The sequence below is a fragment of the Cupressus sempervirens genome, chromosome 11, assembly GCF_028749045.1.
Source record: "Cupressus sempervirens isolate cs-2001-9-10 chromosome 11, ASM2874904v1, whole genome shotgun sequence".
Taxonomy (NCBI): Eukaryota; Viridiplantae; Streptophyta; class Pinopsida; order Cupressales; family Cupressaceae; genus Cupressus; species Cupressus sempervirens.
The window spans coordinates 638752117-638772618 of NC_143128.1; the positions used below are offsets into that span (position 1 = coordinate 638752117).

The 20502-nt window shown below is 37.2% G+C and overlaps 1 protein-coding gene across 2 annotated transcripts in view; it reads left to right on the forward strand.

The window, feature by feature from the left end:
• EMB2771 (E3 ubiquitin ligase) overlaps nucleotides 1–20502 on the forward strand; it is a 313580-nt gene that overhangs the window by 119181 nt on the left and 173897 nt on the right. The gene's annotated exons all lie outside the window — the stretch shown is intronic.

Below are 20502 nucleotides of genomic sequence, written 5' to 3' on the forward strand. Positions count from 1 at the left end.
CGTGACTCAAATATGAGTCACGACTATTGGTCGTGACCCTTGTATTACCTGAGTCTGCCGCATATATATAATCTTGTCCGGCCCTGTTTCTGCAGTACAACGAACACATATTTACAAAAGTCTTCAAGTTCAGCAGAACAGATATTATTCATTTCTCATTCCTTAAATATACTTTGCAGAGTATAGAGTCTTTATTCAATTTCAGTTCATATCACTGTCAATAATATTAGCATAAAATCTGATACTTTAACATGGTATCAGAGCAGGCTTATTATTAAATAAACAGAGAGCAATCCTGATATCAGATTTTAAACAAATATTAATTGAAATAAAAAATGGTGAATGGCATGAGGCTGGAGGACAGATTAGAAGGGGATTTAGATTTTGCAGGCTGGAAGCTTCGACTGAAACTCTTACTAAAAGAACATGGCCTAAATAAATTTATTGAAAAATCTGATTCATCACCTAAGGAAAATGATGAAAAATGGGAAAGTGACAACAACAAAGCGATGAAAATTATTGTGGATGGTGTTAAAACTCATCTACTTCCTGTAATTGCAGAGCTGGACAATGCATATGAGATGTACAATGCTCTTGAAAATATGTTTGAGATTAACAATGCTGTTCGGATTATTACATTAAAAGACAAATTGTCAAATATTAAAATGAATAAAGAAGAGAAAATTTCTTCTTACTTTATGAGAATAACTAAACTTCGAAATCAACTCTCATCCATAGGACACATCTGTGATGGAAAGGAGTTAACAATAATGGCTCTTAAAGGTCTTCCATCATCTTGCGATACATTCAGACAAGGGGTATGCTCTTGGTCTAAACTACCCAAATTTGAAAGACTTAAAGCTGATTGTATACAAGAAGAGTGCATGCAAATAGCTTGAGGTCAAATTGCTTCCTCTTCCAAAGGAGATTTACAAGTTCTTTCAACTCAAGTAAATAAGAAGAAAAGATAATTCAAGGGAAAAAGGAAGCCACCAAATTTCTCCAAAATGCAATGTTATAGGTGTAATAAAATTGGACATCCAGCATCTAGATGCCTTGATAGAGTTAAGCCTCAAGCTACTTTTGCAACCATTCAAAACTCTAAAGAAAATTCTGAACACACTGCCTTCTATTCAGCACTCTCCAGTGAAGCATCAAACAGATCAAGTACATGTGTAATTGATAGCGGAGCCTCTCGACATATCACAGGTTTTAAAGGACAGCTGGACTCTTTACAAGAAGACTATGTTGATGAAGTAACCATTGGAGATGATACAAGCTATCCTGTAATGGGAATAGGAACATGCACTATTCATCTAAAATCGGGGAAAACAATTGAACTTACTAAGGTTCTATATGTACCTGGCATAAAAAGGAACTTGCTTTCTATCTCTGCGCTTGAAGATGAAGGACTCAGAATTACATTTATAGAAGGAAAGGTCTTAGCTTGGCCTAAGAATTCTAACATTAAAAATGCATACAATATTGGCTCTAGACATGGATGTCTTTATCAGATTAACTCTATCTCTTATTCAGCTCTAATTCATGATTCCTTCAAAGAAAATGAAATCTGGCACAGGAGATTAGGTCATCGTCATTTTCGAGGATTATCTTCTATGGGAAAAATGGTAACATGTATACCTAAACTTAATCCATATCATGAAGGAATCTGTAAGGGTTGTGCCCTAGGGAAGAATATTAAAACTACTTTCCATAATAGTCAAACCAAATCCAAAGATATTCTAGAGCTAATTCATTTAGATTTATGTGGTCATATGTCAGTTCCATCTCTAGGAGGTTCTCTATACTACATCATATTTGTGGATGATTTCTCTAGGAAGACATGGATCTATTTTCTTAAAAGTAAAGAATCTGAGGAAATTCTGACCAAATTTAAAGAGTTTAAAGCCCTTGTAGAAAATTTTTCTGGAAAGAAAATAAAAGTATTAAGAACAGACAATGGTAAAGAGTACATTTTTGATATCTTTATAGATTATTGTAAAACTGTTCGGAACAAGAGGGAGTGTTTTGTTCCTTATAATACCCAATAAAATGGAATAGCTGAGAGGAAGAATATATCTATAGTTCATTTTGCTAAAGCAATGCTTCATGATCAAAATCTTGAAACTTTTCTTTGGGGTGAAGCCTCAAACACTGCTGTTTACCTTCAAAATAGGTGTCCCCACTCTTATCTTGAATTTAAGACCCCTGAAGAGGTATTTTCCGGAACAAAACCTGATGTTAAACACCTAAGAATTTTTGGTTGTCCTGTCTATGTACATATTCCTAAAGAAAAGAGAATCAAACTAGAACCCTCAAGAAAGAAAGGAATCTTTGTAGGTTATAGTGAAACTTGAAAAGCATATTGTATCTATATCCCTGGACAAAGGAATATTGAACTAAGTTGAGATGTAATATTTGATGAAGATTTGGCCTACAAAAGATCTAAAGATGAATCAAATTCAGAAGAAAGTCTAGAAGAACAAAACTTTGAAAATGAGAGGGAGCCTCTAATGGAGGAAGATAAATCAATTGAACCCATGGACATTACTCACACCTCCGAGGAAAAGAAAAGACCTCTATGAGCCAGAAAGTTAATTGAAGAAAACAATTCCATTCCTTCAAATTTCATTAGGGAGAGGAAACGTCCTAATATATACTCAAGTTACATTGCATTAATGAGTGAAATCTCCAAATTTGAACCATCTGATGTAAAAGAAGCTATAAAACATCAACATTGGAAAGATGTCGTGACAGAAGAATATAACTCCATACTTAAAAATGATGTTTGGGATATTGTTCCTAGGCCCAAAAATAAATTAGTTGTCTTCTCAAAATGGCTATTTAAAATTAAACATGCTGCAGATGGAAGCATTGACAAGTACAAAGAAAGGTTTGTTGCTAGAGGATTTTCCCAAAAGGAAGGAATAGACTATGAGCAAACTTTTGCTCCAGCAGCTAGATATACCTCAGTCAGAACTGTTTTAGCCATTGCTACATCCAAGGGATGGAAAATTCATCAAATGGATGTAAAGACTGCATTTTTGAATGGTGTTATAGAAGAGGAAGTTTATCTTGAACAACCAGAAGGATTTGAAATTCACAATAAACAATCACATGTATGCAAATTGAAAAAGGCTTTATATGGATTGAAACAAGCTCCCCGAGCTTGGTATGAACGGATAGATCAGCATCTAACTAAACTTGACTTCTCTAAAAACATTGCAGATCCAAATTTATATTACAAAGTAATACAGGGGGATATGTTAATCATGGTTTTATATGTTGATGATCTTTTGATTACAGGAGAAGATCATCTAATCGAAAAATGTAAACAAGATCTCATATCTGAATTTGAAATGAAAGATTTAGGAATACTACACTTTCTTGGGACTAGAAGTATGGCAACATTCAAAAGGAATCTTCCTAAATCAAGGCAAGTATACTTTGGATCTACTTAACAAATTTGGCATTTTGGATAGTAAGGCAATGAAAACTCCTATGGAAACAAAGCTCTTGAAACTAAAAGAAGCAATTGAAGATTCTGAAAGTGTTGATCCTACTCTATATCGACAGATAATTGGTTCCCTAATGTATTTGGTGAACACAAGACTTGGCATTTGTTATGCTGTAAACGTTCTCAGTCAGTTCATGTACAAACCTAAACAAACTCGTTTAGTAGTAGCAAAACACATTCTCAAGTATCTCAGTGGTACTATTGGATATGGTCTCAAATACACTAAAATTGAATTAAATTTAAAGGGATATATAGATTCAAATTGGGCAGGAAATTCAAAAAATCGTAAGAGCACTTCTGGATGTTGTTTTACATTGGGCTCAGCAATGATATCTTGGTTTAGTCGGAAACAATCTTCAGTAGCACAGAGTTTTACATAAGTTGAGTACATAGCTGCATCTATGGGAGCAAGAGAAGCTATATGGTTGAGGACACTTCTATTTGGATTATTTGGGAAGCCACTTCCACCTACTACTGTTTATTGTGATAATCAAAGCTGCATCAAGCTATCTCTTAATCCTGTGTTTCATAATAGATCAAAGCACATCGAGATACCTTACCACTATGTTTGAGATATGGTTGAGAAGAATGTAATCAAGCTGGAATATATTAGTATAGAGAATCAAATTGCAGACACTCTTACCAAACCACTTGCTAAAACAAAAGTGGAACATTTTCGCAAAGAACTTGGTATGATTGTAAAATCTGAGGACATGTCTCAGAGAAATTGATTTTGTACATTTTTTTATATTATAAATAAAACATGTGTTAATCTTTAAGAAGTGATGACTTCAAAAGGATTTCACTTGTATTAGGAGAAGTTGTTGTAAAGTGACATTCTTACAATAACTTGTAGCATGATTCATTTTTTAAGTGTTTCATGCAAGGGCTTTATCTTGTAAATCAACAACTAGGCGGTTGATATCATTAATTTGATTATCTACAAGTTGTTTGTATAGATATATTCTCGGTACTTGGCGTATATCTTGCCCTGATATTTTGACAGGCCATTACCACTCTGAGTATTTGGTGATCATCATTAAGTTGATGTTTTTGATAGGCCATTGCTCTTGAGAGATTGGTGAATATCATGTAATTGATATTCCGACAGGCCAACTCTCACATGTCACAATGTTTTGACATTGGATAAAAGAAGTCTTCTGATCAAAGACCTCTTATGTGTGTTTATCTTACTAATCTAAGACGGAGTGTTAATGTATAGATTAGTAAAGGGTTATTGATATATATATATATATATATGTATTCATATATATATATATATATTTAATATATATTCATATATATGCAGAAGGTATTATATATATTCATATATATGCAGAAGGTATTATATATATATATATATATTAAGCGGCAGTTATAAAGTTGACTTAGTTAATATTAAACATATGTTGGTCAGTCATGCCAATAGACATGACTCAAATATGAGTCACGACTATTGGTCATGACCCTTGTATTACCTGAGTCTGCCACATATATATAATCTTCTCCCGCCCTGTTTCTGCAGCACAACAAACACATATTTACAAAAGTCTTCAAGTTCAGCAGAACAGATATTATTCATTTCTCATTCCTTCAATATACTTTGCAGAGTATAGAGTCGTTATTCAATTTCACTTCATATCACTGTCAATAATATTAGTATAAAATCTGATACTTTAACACTTGTGCAGAATATTTTCTTCTGGATTTAGGAACCAACACCAGATGTTTGTGATGCCAATGTTTTTGGATCATCTTAGTGTTTTACAATTATCATTGATGTCAAAACTTGATGCATGCAAGAAGTTACAAGAACCTGCTGTTAGAAAGAATATGCTATTGTGTTCGAAAGAATTTGGCTAGTATTTGATAGTGATACTGCAGCATCTATATTTAGCTAGAGGAGAAAATCTGCCTGTGTTAGAACAGAAAGATATTTATGAAAATCAATTCATATAAGTTTCATGTTGGGTGGCAAGGTGGAGAAGATTTGGATAAAATAAAGTAAGTGTTTTTGGCTGCCAAGAAAGGAAAGCAAATCACATAAAACTGGCTGTTGCTTTTGGAAGTAAACAACAAAAGAATGTTTGAGTATATGATAGGATAAATGAAATCTGATATATGTCATAAAACTAAATTTAATGTGTCATAAAAGGAATGATTTAAATTGACACAAAAAGAAGATTTAATGCAGATTTAAAAGCAGTTTTGATAAGGTTTCATGATAAGATTGTTGCAGTAAAACTCCATCACTAGAATTGCAACCTGTAGGATAGCCTTCACGGAGCAAAATATTTTACCAAAAAGATGAAAAACGTATTGAGATGTGAAATATTGTACACGTGTGCCTCGCTTATAATGACAAGGAATGAATTGGTAGTCAGAAGTATCATTGCAGCTACCCGCAAGTAACGTAATACATCTAAGTTGCCGGTTCGGATTCCGGAATTCGGGTTCGAAATTCATCTTTTTTTTTGGGCTTGGGTTCGGATTCGTTTTGGGATCATCTGTACAAAAACATATGATATTTTTAGAATATGTGTGTCTATATATATATATGCAACAAAAAATAAATCTATACTTGAATCTGCTAATAGTGAAGGAATATAGCAAAATACACCACCAAATCTATGTTTTGGTTTAATAGAACATTAATTGCATCATTTAGCCATACATACAACTTGATAAACTTGCTTGGTCACATGCATGGAACATATTTCCATATCAAGGGGGCAGTTTGAGAATGAAAGGAATTATCAAAAGATAAGTTATCTGAATTTTTATTTTGTATTGGTTAGAGCATTTCTAACCAGGCTATATCAAAAGTTGAGATACAAATTTGATGTCCAGGATTCAAAGATATCATATCTTTATAAAGACATTCCTCTATAATCATCAATTTAGTTGTCACCTATTGTCAATTTAGATTTCCTTTATAAGCAGGTTTTCATTTTCATACGCAAATGCATAAATGACATATAAACATCTTTTCTGGTCTTTTTAGAGTTCGCAATAGGGTTGGGAGGACAAAAAACACTTTTAAAAAGTCTAAAAAAAATGTTCTGAGACCAAATTTTTCAAACTTCGCTGCAAATTGTGCTTGGTCTCCTCTGACAGAATTTGCAGCAAATTTGTAGCTTTGCAAGAGAATTTGGAGAGAATTTGACAAGGACCAGACTTTTTATAGAATTGAATCAGACTTTGAGGGTTGCTGGAGAGAATCTAGTAACTTATTAATACATACTAACACCATTAAATAATAATGGAACTAATCTTCTAACAAACTATTATGTTGGCTGCCTACGTGAAACTTAAGAAAAGGTGTTTTGGTAAAACCTTATTTACACCAACAACCCCCAAAGGTTCAACATAGGGAGAAGGTTATTATGTAATATGAGCAAGATGCAATATGGTTGCCTACAATTAGGCCATGATAACCATGTGTAGGTTGCAATTATGCCAGGAACTATTAAATGAGACTTTTGTTAGTTGATGTAACAATGCATCGGTCCGAAGGGGTGCTAATTGTTTCATCAGTTGCTGATGGTCGGAGACTTAACCAACTGTGTCAAGTTTATTTGTATGGAGTCTCGAACAGGTGAAAGGTGTGTTTAATGTGGAACGATTATGCTATGAAGGATATATCAGTTTGTTATTTATGGTGTAATGTAATTCTATGTTATTCCATACTATTGTTGTATTTCATTTATCTCTGGTATTATGCAATCTTGTGCAATCCATCTCGACTTAGGCATATAAGCACTTCCTTATCTGGCCCATAACATTTCTGGCACTGTTGCCTAGTACAAACCTGGTCTCAAGGTGACATGTGAAAAGATGGAGGTCTAATGGGCCTTCCTTTTGTCTAATAAGTATTGATCATAGACAGTGACGTTGAGAAAAACAAGTGTCCCATTAGGATCAACTGACACAAGACCTTGATTAGGTGTGGGATATAGTGATAGACTAGTACGTACGACAGGACGAAGAACATAGGGCTCTCCGCATAGGTATGGTATAGGTCGATCTCATGGTGATCAAAGTGGTGTATGATCTTGAAGGTAGACTTTCGAGGTTTTACTAGCACGCGGGTTGGTGGAAGTAGAAGGAGAGTGGGAGGCTATACAAATCAACGAAGATGACAAATACTACAACTATACCAAGAAAGGAATTGATAGAAGGATCCCTCGACACAAACACGCATTGCACATTTTGTAATGCCAACAATTAATGCCCTTCCTGCTTAATAAGGACAGGAGACGTCATAAGGAGACACAACTCGAGGAAAACGAAGCTGGTGTGAGATGATGCCTATGAATTTTGCAACAAATAGAGAGACGACAAAGGTTCCGACACCTTGCTAAAGGGTCCCTCAACCCTCACAAAACCAACGAGAATCATATGGAGGGGTCACCACTTGGTAGTACTTGATACTACCCCCAATGATGTTGACATTGATAGTTGGAGAAATGATTTAGGTGGAATAGAGCAATGTGTGCACTCGAAAAAAGCTAGTTACAAAGAAAGAAGCTTGGAAGGTAAAGTAGCCGACTTATTTGAGAGTACGGTTTGCTAAAGAAAAGGGCTGGCAATTACTACCAAAGTAAAAATAGGGACAAAGCCAAAGACCTCAACAAGGAGAGTGTATCGGTACCACCGAGGTATATGCAAAGATGGTGGGAGAAGGGAAGACTCATAACTTGATGGTATAGGAGAAGTACCAGGGGGGCATGGAGGAACCATTGACCCGCCTAATTTGTAGAAATATAGGGGGTGCAAATCAAGAGAGAAAACTGTCAAACACTTTAGACAAACAAAAACTTCCCAAGTTTAATGATGATTGGTTGGAAGACCCAACACAACATCGCAAGACATGTGTGACTATTTGAGAGGCAACTGGATAAGAGGATGAAGATGATTGGGTGAAGGCCTTACCGGCCACCTTGCTAGGTATAGCCATCGATTGGTACAATGACCCTGGAGCTACCTAGAAGACAACTTCGAACAATTTGAAGAGGGCCTTTGAAGTAGAATTTAGGTTATTACGCGATGATGACGAGTTAGTAGCGGAGATATATGACACACACCAAGGAAAGAGCAAAAACTATTTGGGCATATCACTGTAGTCTGAATGAGCTCATGGGAAAGTTAGAGAATAAACTAGTCCATGGATTAAAAAAGATGTGGTTCATATAGGGTTTATCTCCTTTCATTCTAAAGGATATGATGGTGGCGCCCCCCTCATGTACAAGGTGGCCTGTGATCGGGAAATAAATATTGAAAGTGAGATCAAAACGTCAAGAAACAAGAAAAAAGTAAGTGATGGCAACAATGATGGAAAGTCCCTAATAATCTAGGTTCTGCGCAAAGATATGATGCGAATGATGAAGTAAATGGCGAGGGAGAACAAGGTCAAAGAAAACAAAGAACTATGGTGTGCAGAATGCAGAAATGAGAGCTATACAAGAGCCATTTGTCCAGAAAAATCATTCTGCGACATGTCAAGTACTGGGACACTTGCTACCACACTGCCAAGAGCTGCCATCTCGAATGCCTCCCCAAGTGTGTCTACCCGATCAATACGTGCAGAGGCAATAACAACAACAACAATATGCCACAAAGCCAAATTGAGTATGACATAAAGGGACAGCCAATGATACAATGCAAGAGATGCAATGAATGGGGCTTCTTCACACGGGAATGTCAGAGCAATCAAGGTGATGGTAATATGTTGTGCAAATGGTGTGGGTTGGGGAACAATGGGGATGTTGGCTCTCCCAATTGGGAGACTGTAATTTGATAGCAGTAACAAATTCGGTGGAGGAAGTTTTAGCAATCATAGATCCCAAACCAAGAAAGCTATGTACTCAGATCCACACACAAAAAAGGAAATGTTGGAGGAAGCTAGAAGAGAAATGGAGATGGTAATGGAAAAAGAACACAAACAAATCCAGGAGGCCAGAAGTACCCTGACCTGATCAACATTTGAGGTTAATATGATAAAACATATGTTGTAGGCTACTATTCCAGTACGAGTGAAAAACCTACCGAAAACAATGCAGCAATTAAAAGTGGCAATCTCCAACATGGATGCAATAATCCTTGCATAATTTGATCAAAGAAGTTGAACTATGGCTAGTGAAATTTTGTCAAACAGTTGGTGTGTTACCTAGATCTTAAGCTCTGACACTACTGAAATATTCCAGCTCTTATTTGACTAAGAAATTAGAATTGGATTAATGGCATATTGACAAACAATTCATGAGCAGCCTGGTATGAGAGTTCTGATATCGCTGTATACATCTAGCAAGGGTAACTGCTGATTCTAATTCAATATATATTCTTAAGTAGAACCGACTGTATTACAAACAAGATAATCCTCCCATAATAAAGATCTTAACAAGAAAACAATATTCACGTGGAGTGCTCAGCAGTGTAAATATGTTCAGAGATAACAATGGGGTAATGAGACTAACCAAATTTCAACAAACAGTTGGCATACTCGTGTCTGCTATCAACTATTGATGTCATTGTTATATTGTTAATGATCATAACCAAACTAACAAATAATTGTCCCACAAATTGGATTTATTATTTGCAAGAGATTACAGTGTTGGTGTGTCAATATATATAAAATTGCAAGACCTGAGTTATGGAGATTAACCAAGTAATATTCTCCACATTGTTTGAGTTAGAGTCATACCTCTACGCACGAAGGAAATCATGCAAAAATCAACGTATCTAATATGTAGAACAATGGCTAGATAACACACATTCTGAACTCAACAGATGAATGATGCTATCTGTTGGAGAGGTAGTACCGTGCTGCTGTAGGATAGTGAACCCGGGCTGCTAGGGCAGGTGATACTTATGTAGCTGCAATATGAGGATGTCATTAGACCACCAGAGTGTCTTTGCAGAACAATGGCTAGATAACATACAGTTTGAGCTCAACAATTGAATGATGCTGTCTGCTGGAGAGGGAGTACCCGTGTTGCTATAGGATAGTGAACCCAAGTTGTTAGGGTAGGTGATACTTATGCTGCTGCAATATGAGGACGTTGTTAGACCACTAGAACGTTTCCCACAATCATTTCCAATCTACGTGCCCGACTTCACCGTTATTATCTGCCCTTGTAGCCAACATTCTGTATGAGGTTGCTACTGCGTGAGTCGACTATGGAGCTGAGAATGGTGCGGGCCTGTTGCTTCCTAACCCCACGCTAACCTAGGTGGCTGTTCGCTACTAGTAAGATCCTGTCTTGGGCAAGAACTAGCATTAAGGAGAACTAACACCCCGTCTTGCATACCTTTGTTATCATGGCTATGGTATGACTATTCTCCAGCCTGCCTACTAGCTCACGTCTATTGCTTCTATGACCTGTACGTACTATCACAACTGCTCTCTTCAATAACCAACTTCCTTATTCTTGCTTAGTAAGTCCAATCTTTCCTTCGAATGCAGAATGTATCTATCCGAACACTTAATCCAGAATGAAGTATGAGTTACTGGGTTTGTGTCCAGTCTCACTCTTTTCTCAAGGGGTTTCGTCCTCAAGGAAAAGCCAAGTCACAATAAAGAAACTTTTTGGAATTTTGAATAACATAATATCTCATGGTAACCATCCCAATGCAAATGCTTTCTTTTATAACTTTGAAATGAAAAGAGGCTCGAACAACTTAGCAATGTGGGATAAAAGACTATTTCGTCTTTTAGTCACTTAAGTAACTTTATAACATTAAAATATATAAATAAATCACTTAAGTCACTTGAACTATAATATCTCTTGAAATACTTGTCTGATTGTTGTGCTGTCTGAAATGGAAATCTCTACTCATAATTCCCCATGTGACCAAATACACTTTCCAAAAATAGAAAGGGCCCATCTCTATTACCCCTGACTTACTATGACATTGAACGAGGGCCAGGTCCATAAATCGTTGAATGTTGGAGATGAATCAATCCTCAAAAGACCCTCTAACCATCCTTATTAGCCTACAAGGATCCAATATCAGAATGGAGGGATGGAGTTAGATGATGAGGGTGTCCTAAGATTGGGAAGTTGCTTTGAAGATAAAACTAGTTCACTTAGTGGGTTGTTCCATAGGTAGAAAGGAAGAAAACATGAACAAGAAGAGCTGTGGGAGGGGCACATAAAGAAGTTGCATAAGAGACTAAAGACAAGAAAGGAATGTGATCAAAAGTTCTTTGAAGCATATAAAGGGAGTCCCTTGACGAATAAAAAGGAAAAAGTCAAATTTTATAAGGTGCGAAGAAAGACATGGTAAGTGCTATAGGGAAAGAGAAAGGGAGGAGAACAAAAATATAATTAAAAGTTACAATAACCCAACACTAGTAGAAGGCCACTATAAGAGTAAAAAATCTCAATTGAACAACACAATTGTTCACGACAAGGTGGAAGGAACTTCCAACAAGTAAGGGCAAAACTCTGTACGAAAGATGGTCATATGAAGCGAAATAGTGGAACTAGGGCATGAAGGAAGACACAAGGGTCCGTACCTACATGAAATGCGCCATTAACATGTACACAAAAGTTGCACAACATTCACAAAAAAAGTGTACACTAATCTAGGCACCTCGTATACCAACCAAGCCGACTCCTATGCCTTACAAAGAAGCTTGTATACCAACCAAGACATTCTCTAGGCACGCAAAAAGGAGGAAGTAGTAAAACATAGGATTAACAGACAAGCTCGTACAACACTAGCAGTGCCTCTGCTTACAACAATTCGAATTGCGTGGAGGATGATCATCAAAGAAACCTTGAAGATGATGAAAGACAACTTCGAAAACCCTTGTAAGGGTAGGTTTAAGATAGGCTATAAAAGGCAAGGAGTGGCCAAGAAAACAAGAAAAGGCGCAATGTCAACTTCAAGAAAGAACAAGAAGAGTCAAGACAAAGTGGAAGGAGTTACAGTGACAAGGCAAGTGCCACTTTTAAGGGAATTTGTGGCATAGAATGTAGGAATTGGTATCAAGGTACAACAGACGAAAATCATTCATTGAAAGTTTCTTTATGAAAGGTTTAGTATTTGCAGAAAAATGTCATTGTATCTTATTCCCCCAAGGATTTCACCGAAGTGTTGGAGGTACCAAACAAAGGTGTAGGACCAAAGGAGGTGTCTGCAATGGGTAAAGATAGCAGCTGTATGAACCCCAACCGTACAAATGTTGGTTGTACAGGCCTACAGATGGCAACAATAGGCTTGGCACTAGAGTCCATACGGTTGACACAGTTTGTACAAGAGGAGCCTATGCAGTTGGTAAAATGTGTATTGCATGTATGCTAAAAGTTTGTGCGTTCATACAAAGGAAAGGAAAGCTTGTACACCATACAATACCAATACACTTGAAGCCTATACACTCAAGAAGGAAGCTTGGAAATTAATGGAAAAGGTTGGCACACTCAATCATAATTTCGAGACTCTCCTCGAGTCAAGTGAGTATCTCGGGTCGACGAGTATCCCGAGTTGGGAGTTGGGTCAGCCTTGTCAGATCCAATAGGGTGAGATGGCTCAGTCCCACCAGTTTCAATATATGATAGCAAAAAGGGTGAAGGCAAGGGTAAATCTTCATAAATTTTTTAAGGGTTTTGTTGCTTTGCTGAGCGACTGCCGAGTCACAGGTGAGTCTAAGACAATTCACGAGTCGAGTTACCCTTGTCAAGTCAGGGCTAGGCCCGAGTCTAGGAACTTTGCACTCAATAGATAGCAAAGGGAGATGACAGTTGGTTGTCAGATAGAAGTTGGCAAAGGAAAGATGGCATTAAAAAAAAATCAAGAAAATGATTTGTGCCATGGAGTTTTGTGTGGTTTTGAAAGCATTGCCTATCAAGGAAGTTGGTTCTAGACCCCCGTTTTACTTTTGAACTACATTACATCTCTGAGTTTGTGCAATACGAGTGATTATCTACATTATTGCCATTAGTTTTCCTTGATATTACTCAATGCATACTTGTCGTCTCTAAGATGAGTTTTTCTTTTTGAGGGAGATGATGTAGGTGGCAATTATGCCAAGAATAGTTAAATAAGACTTTTGTGAGTTGCTACAATCACTTTCTACACCATGAGTGTCCCTAGTGGTTTAATGCCATGTTTGTTTGCTCCTACTAATTAGAATGTTGGGGCCCAAAGTGTTTGTTTTCCTAGTGCCTTCCATGTCTCTTTGGGGAGTACATTTACTCTTGATCCTCCATCAATGATGGTATTAGTGAGTGTGTGTCCCATTATCTCCATTTCTACTACAACGGGGGCCCTTCCTACCTCAGGTGTGAGCATCATTGGTTCTTGGCTTACTGTTTGGCTTTTGAGGTTAATGATGTATTTCTTCCCTTCGCGCTTGATAGATAGCGTGTTCTGTTTCCAGTTATGGTTGGCTTTTGTCGTGATGAGCCAACCTCTTCCAAGGAGGGCTTTGTATCCCTTCTTCTCCAGAGTAGTGACAACAAAGTCAAGAAAAATTATTGTGTTACCACAATCACTTTTTCTTTTTGGGGGAGATCGAGTAGGTGACAATTATGCCAAGAATAGTTAAATAAGACTTCTGTTAGTTAATGTAACAAAACATTGTTTTGAAGGGGTGTCAATTGTGTCGTCGGTTGGTGACGGTTGGACACGTAATCAACCATGTCGAGTATATTTATATGGATTTTGGAACAAGTGAAAGGTGAGGTTAATGTTGGAACAATAATGCTATGAAAGATATATCCTTCTATCATTTATGCTGTAATGTGATTCTATGCTATTGTTGTATTTCGTTTATCTGTGGTATTATGCAATCCTGTGCGATCCATCTCAACTCAGGCACATAAGCACTTCCATATCTAGTGTAAAACACCATGTACATCTGAATGCAAAGAAATTGGTTACGAAATGGGGAAAAACCCTTCCAAAGAGAAGAAACAAACAAGAAAATGCATGGAGACTCAATCATGCCCCCAAGGACTAAATATATCATCTATGCACATTCAAGTATTCTTGCATAGGATGGAAGAAAGAGAGAGAAGATGCCCCTTTTACAAACCAAGTAAGACTGAAGGAATGCTTTCCATTTTGGATAAAAATTGGTAGGAAGTAAAATCAAATTGTAGAATGACATTGCCTCTGAGATATGCTCATGTGTCACCAAGTTCATAGATGATGAAAATGCCTTTGACAAATTAGGTACGTGATCAGTCATGATAAAATATGACAAGCAATGGAAACTGAATTTAAACAAGGTCCAACGACATATAAAGTAACAACCAACATGCCACAACTATAATCAAATTGGAGAGACATAACTCAAATGTGTCTTCTAAATAAGAAATGTGTGCATCCACAAACAACGAACCCACTCTTGAAAATAGGATGCATCATTTACAAGGGGTGAATGTTTGATCTTAATTAGAGAAAAAGGAGCTGCAGGAGGAGCCTTCTAGATAATCATAATGCTCAAGTTGGACATCATATTCAAACTTCTCTATGGTACCATCATCAAAAGAAGTATCGTGAGCATCATCAAGTAGCATAAGGAAATTTGAAATAGGATCATATAGGAATGGAGGAACATGTGAATCTCCAACAATCTCCCAAATAAAAGTCCAAACTATGTGTGGGCAACGAAGACTCAAAAATATACAACTCCTAGCATGCTTTCTCAAGATGTGCTGGAGTAACGTGGCATTGGTTATAGTTCGAAGTCTTGCAAATGGGATGGCAATGGAAGAATTTCTAGCTTCTAATGTTCACACATTAAACATACCTTCAACTATGCCTCCCTTCACACCACCACTCATCTTTTTCTTTTCTTGTGTCAATAGGACTACTACTAATAGTGGATGACATAGGCCAAGATGTTGGTGCACTTGCAAAAGAGAGTGCAGCCATTGCCAAACCTTGTTTCCCTATTTGAGCCTCAATGTTAATCTATGGTACTGTGTCCTTTCTTTTTCTTTTGGTAATGGACAAGCTTTCCCCATGGCATACAATACCCAAAAAGTGAGACTTCACCCTTGTGTATCTATCATTGCCAAGTCTTGGGATTGTTTTCAGTATAGGGACAGGGAGTTTAGAGCTGGTGACATGCCCTGGGGTAACACAGGTTTGCAAGCTTTTTTGGGAGGACACAGACTGGAAGCATTTTTAAGTTTCTGCAAATTTTATGTGATCAGACTGAGATAATAACTTCTATATTGCTTGCTGAAGATGATCTTCCTTATATTCCAGACTTGATGAAGATATGTCAATATCAATTTAATAATCTGAAATGTTTTTGTCTCATCAAGTATTCGAATTAGGCAGAATTGCTTAAAGGAGCAGACTTGTTCTATTTGTGTGTCCTTTAACTACATTCCCACCCTATATAAATATGCAACCAAAGCGCATGTCTCTTGATGAATATATGTCAATATCAATTTAATATTCTGAAATGTTTTTGTCTCATCAAGTATTCAAATTAGGTAGAATTGATAAGTAGGAGATAATTTCCACAGCAAGTCGAATTGTGATATTGGTATCAGGATTTAACTGTGTGATTTTTGAGTCAAGCTATGTGTGTGACATTGTTATGGGTCAATGAGTTTGACTAAAAAATCGCACAGTTAATTCCTGCTAGCAGTATCACAATTAGGCAGAATTCTATTTGTGTTTCCTTTAACTACATTCCCACCCTATATAAATATGCAACCAAAGGGCATGTCTCTATAAGAGACATGTCCCTATCTAGGTCAGCCTTGATTAGTTTCTAAAATCGGCGCTCAAGGAATAAGATCATTAGTTTGTGTTTATCCTTACTAATTTGACAAGTTTAGACTTATCTATTTAATCAAAAGGAGATGCCGATTTCTTACTAAGACAAGGCAATAATTTATATAGCCTATCATTAGAAGGGCATAGAATTAATACTTAGATCTGTACGATCTGTACTGTCAGATCAGCATGATTGTGAAGTTACAGAATTAACACTCCCTCTTAGCATATCTCTTTGGGGTCTTTTAGAGTTGGTTCTCACTGTCTTTGGGTTTAGACTGACCATCATATCGACAGTGGGGAGTGGGTTTGTAGGCTTTGTACTTTGGGTGAGGTGGAGACTGAGACACACTTCATTTTCCGTTGCCTCATTTATTATGAGATTAGAGGGAGATTTTTCTGTCTGTTCCGGGAATGCTTCTCGCTCTATGATTTCTTTAGCTATTATGATCAGCACTGTCTCACACTTTATCTTCGAGAGGCCACTATGCTCCGTGATGGCATGATCTAGTCACTACTTCTGCATCGACACTCGTCTACTCAGCTCATTATTGCCTTCTTCACGCCAGTATCCCTTTTGCACGGTGTGAAAAGGCCTTCTAGCTCCACTAGATATACTAGGCATTCCAGATGTGTCAGATCTCGGACCGGATATTTGCACCAGTGACACTCCTCTACGAGTGGTCACAAATAGAGCAGGGCCTTTACTCTTTGGCATGCTTATCATTCAGTTACTGATTTCTTTTCTCCTAGAAAGGACTCATAGTTTCTCTCTGGTTCTCCGTTTGCTTTTTCTTGTTGTTGTTTGTATTTATTTTTCGGACACCTTTGTGTGCTCCTATTGTTGACAGTCTCATTGTTGTAATCCTGCAGTCCCATAGACCTTTTGTTTGTCTTTTGTTAGACATTAATATCATTATCTTATCTTATCTTGACTTAATAATCATACTGAGAGATAACATATCTAGCATCATCAATTAAGATGAATGAGCATAGATTGATACTCTATATCTATTTGAATCTTTTGAGTATTTGGTGTCATGAACACATGATACTATATCATATTACTATACCTGTGATATGACATATCACTGATACTAGTGATGACAATATTGCAAAGAATACAATATACAGGATAAAATCCAGAGAATAATTAAATTCTTCATTTATCAAAGTTGTGACTCATAGGTACTAGCATTCCTATATCACAACATGATCTTGAGTTAAGATCTACTAGAACACAGGATAGACTCAGGCAAAGTAACGTGAATCGGAATCGTATCGGAATCGGCACGGCCGAATCGAATCGTGAATCGGGGGTGAATCGGCGGTGAATCGGCAATGAATTGGCAAATTTGAAAAAACCCTTTAAATGTAAAGATTTTAACAATTTAAGACTTATTTCATGCACCCTTTATTGAATATAACTTAAAAACACTATAACATCATCAAATAGAATTTAACATACATAAACATGAAACATAAAATCCATCACATACGTAACTATGTTATCATTATGTACTAAAATGTGTATGCTAGCTGAAATAAATAAAAATCAAATGATCATAATGATTCAAATCATAGAATCAGTAAGATCAAATCATGAAGATCTATAAGACATCAAATCATAAATGTATGTATAAATTTAAGATGAAGATCCATGAAAGTTTGAAACATATGTCTATCAGTGATTCAATATCACTATCAATATCTATACAGTGTAAACAAAATATAAAAACAAGGCTCCAGCTCAAGCCTCATCATCCTCATCATCATCCTCTAGCTCTGCTGCAGCCTCAACCTCAGCCTCTGAGTATCCTATTTGCCTATGAGAAAGGCGTGTAAGGTACGTCCTAGAGGACCGCTGAGCCATGTCCCCTGCATGGGCAATGGGCTCATGAATAACGTCGCTAGGGCTTGCGTCTGTGCGTGCACGTGTGCGTCTACCAATGCCTGAACGTGCTCTAGCTGCCTCCTCTGCCATGGCCACAGCCTCAGCCTCTACATCCACCTGGTCAACCCACGCGCGGTCTTCCTCAGTGAAGACTGGGTCCACGGTCTCTGTGATCCACTCTGATTCTGAATCAATCTCCTCTAGAATGATTGGAGAGGAGTCAGCGCCCAAAATTTGTCTGATCCTAAGACGAAGGTTGTAATGAACAAAGGCAAGATCATTCAACCTTTGCACTGTCAACCTGTTTCTCCTCTTCGAGTGGATGTGCTCGAACATGGACCAACTGCGCTCACATCCAGAAGCACTGCTCGGCTGACTCAGAATGCGAATGGCAATTTTTTGAAGGTTTGGGGTTGTGGCCCCAAACATTTGCCACCATCTATCTAAAATAAGGAAAAAACAAAAACAATTAGTCTCATTTATAGATTACAACTCTAAAATTAATGCATTATATAATCAACTTTAAGTTTAGAATCTAGATTCATGAACATTGAATATATTATTTAATTTTTACCTGGCTATAGTGTTGTCTGAGCATTTATGGCCATCCTGCCAAAGAAAAGTGGCCCCTCCTTATTGTTGAACTGGTCTAGCTCAACAATCGTAGCAACGCTATTTTCATCGCTACTCAATCTTTGAATCACTGTGTATAAGCCAGTGAGAACCTCCGCATCCGCCTTGAACTCAGGACGGAAACGAAATGCCGGATTCAGATAGTAAGCTGCTGCGTGGATGGGTCGATGGAGCTGATTCTGCCATCTCCTATTGATGATGTCCCAAATAGGGCCATACCTCTCCTGCACTCCTGCATATTGGGCTCTGATGACCTCCTTGGCCCTATCTATGCCCTCATAAATGTAGCCCATAGAGGGCTTCTCCCCATCAGAAGTTCGTAGCAAAGCTACAAGGGGCTCAGTGACCTACATATAAAGTAAAACAAAAAATTTGAGTCAAAACTTAAATATAAAATAATATAACTTAAAGTAAAAGCAAAATACTAAATGTTAAATTGCAATAAATTTACCTTAAGGATTTCTCTAGTGGGTTTCCAAAAACCATCCTCATCAAATATGCAATCCGCCACATCTAACCCTACAGTGGTCGTAGCATAGGAAGAGCAAATCCACTCCTGCTCAACAAACATGCTCCTCAATCCATCCCTTGATGTCAACAAGGACTGCAAGGTGATGAAATTCGAGGCAAACCTCGTGATACCTGGGTGAGCTAACTCCTTGCCTTTTGTGTACTTTTTCATTGTGCTAAGGACAAATGCATGATTATAAATGAATTTGCATATGTTTTTTGCCCTTTCCACACATGACTTGACAAACTCAAGTTTGCCAATTTCCTCCAACATGAGGTCAATGTAGTGTGCCACACAAGGGGACCAAAATATGGTGGGGTGCCTCTCCATCAAAAGTTTACCTACAACAATTTTAAGTCAATTAGAAACTCAAATTTCAAAATTCAAATAAATTTATTTTCAAAACTTGCAAAGTTAAAAGTTTACTTGCTGCAACATAATTTGCTGCATTATTCGTCACCACCTGGATGACATTTTGTTCTCCCACCTCTGCTATAACTTCCTCAATGGCCTCACATAAATATGTGGCATTTTTCACATGTGCGGAAGCATCAATGGATTTTATGAACATGGTATATCCTACAAGTAACAAAACAACGAATTATAATATTAAATGGATCATTAACGAATTAGCATTCAACAAATCAAAATTTACAATGTATGTAGGAAAGTAGAATGATCAATCACTTCCACAGGATACAAGAAAATTGAGGAGTGTTCTATTCCTCCTATCGGTCCAACCATCAGTCATGATGGTGCAACCCTTTGCAATCCATTCTTTTCGGTTCTCCTCGAGGTCAACCCTCATGTCCTCTACCATCTCATCCAGGAGGTATCCGCTCAACTTAGCCTCAGTTGGGGCTTTAAACCCCGGACCACAAATAGCAACCGCATCTATCATATTCTGCCAATAAGGAGCCTTGTCACAAATAAAAGATTAGATGTCAAAAACTCAAATTATAAAACAAGTAGATATAATTAAAGTTTTACTTTTACTTTTAATTTTAGCTTTAAAGAAAACAAAGAAAAAATAATCAATTACCTGGCTGCAATAAATGGAATGTTGCAAAAGTACCAAAATTTGCATATCTCCTTTCTGGCAGCATCATGAATCTCTTTGTTCAAACCCATGCCCTCAAGCGTGGGTTGGGAACCAGGAGTAGTGCGGGGCACAAAGTAACTATCCATTCTGTTTTT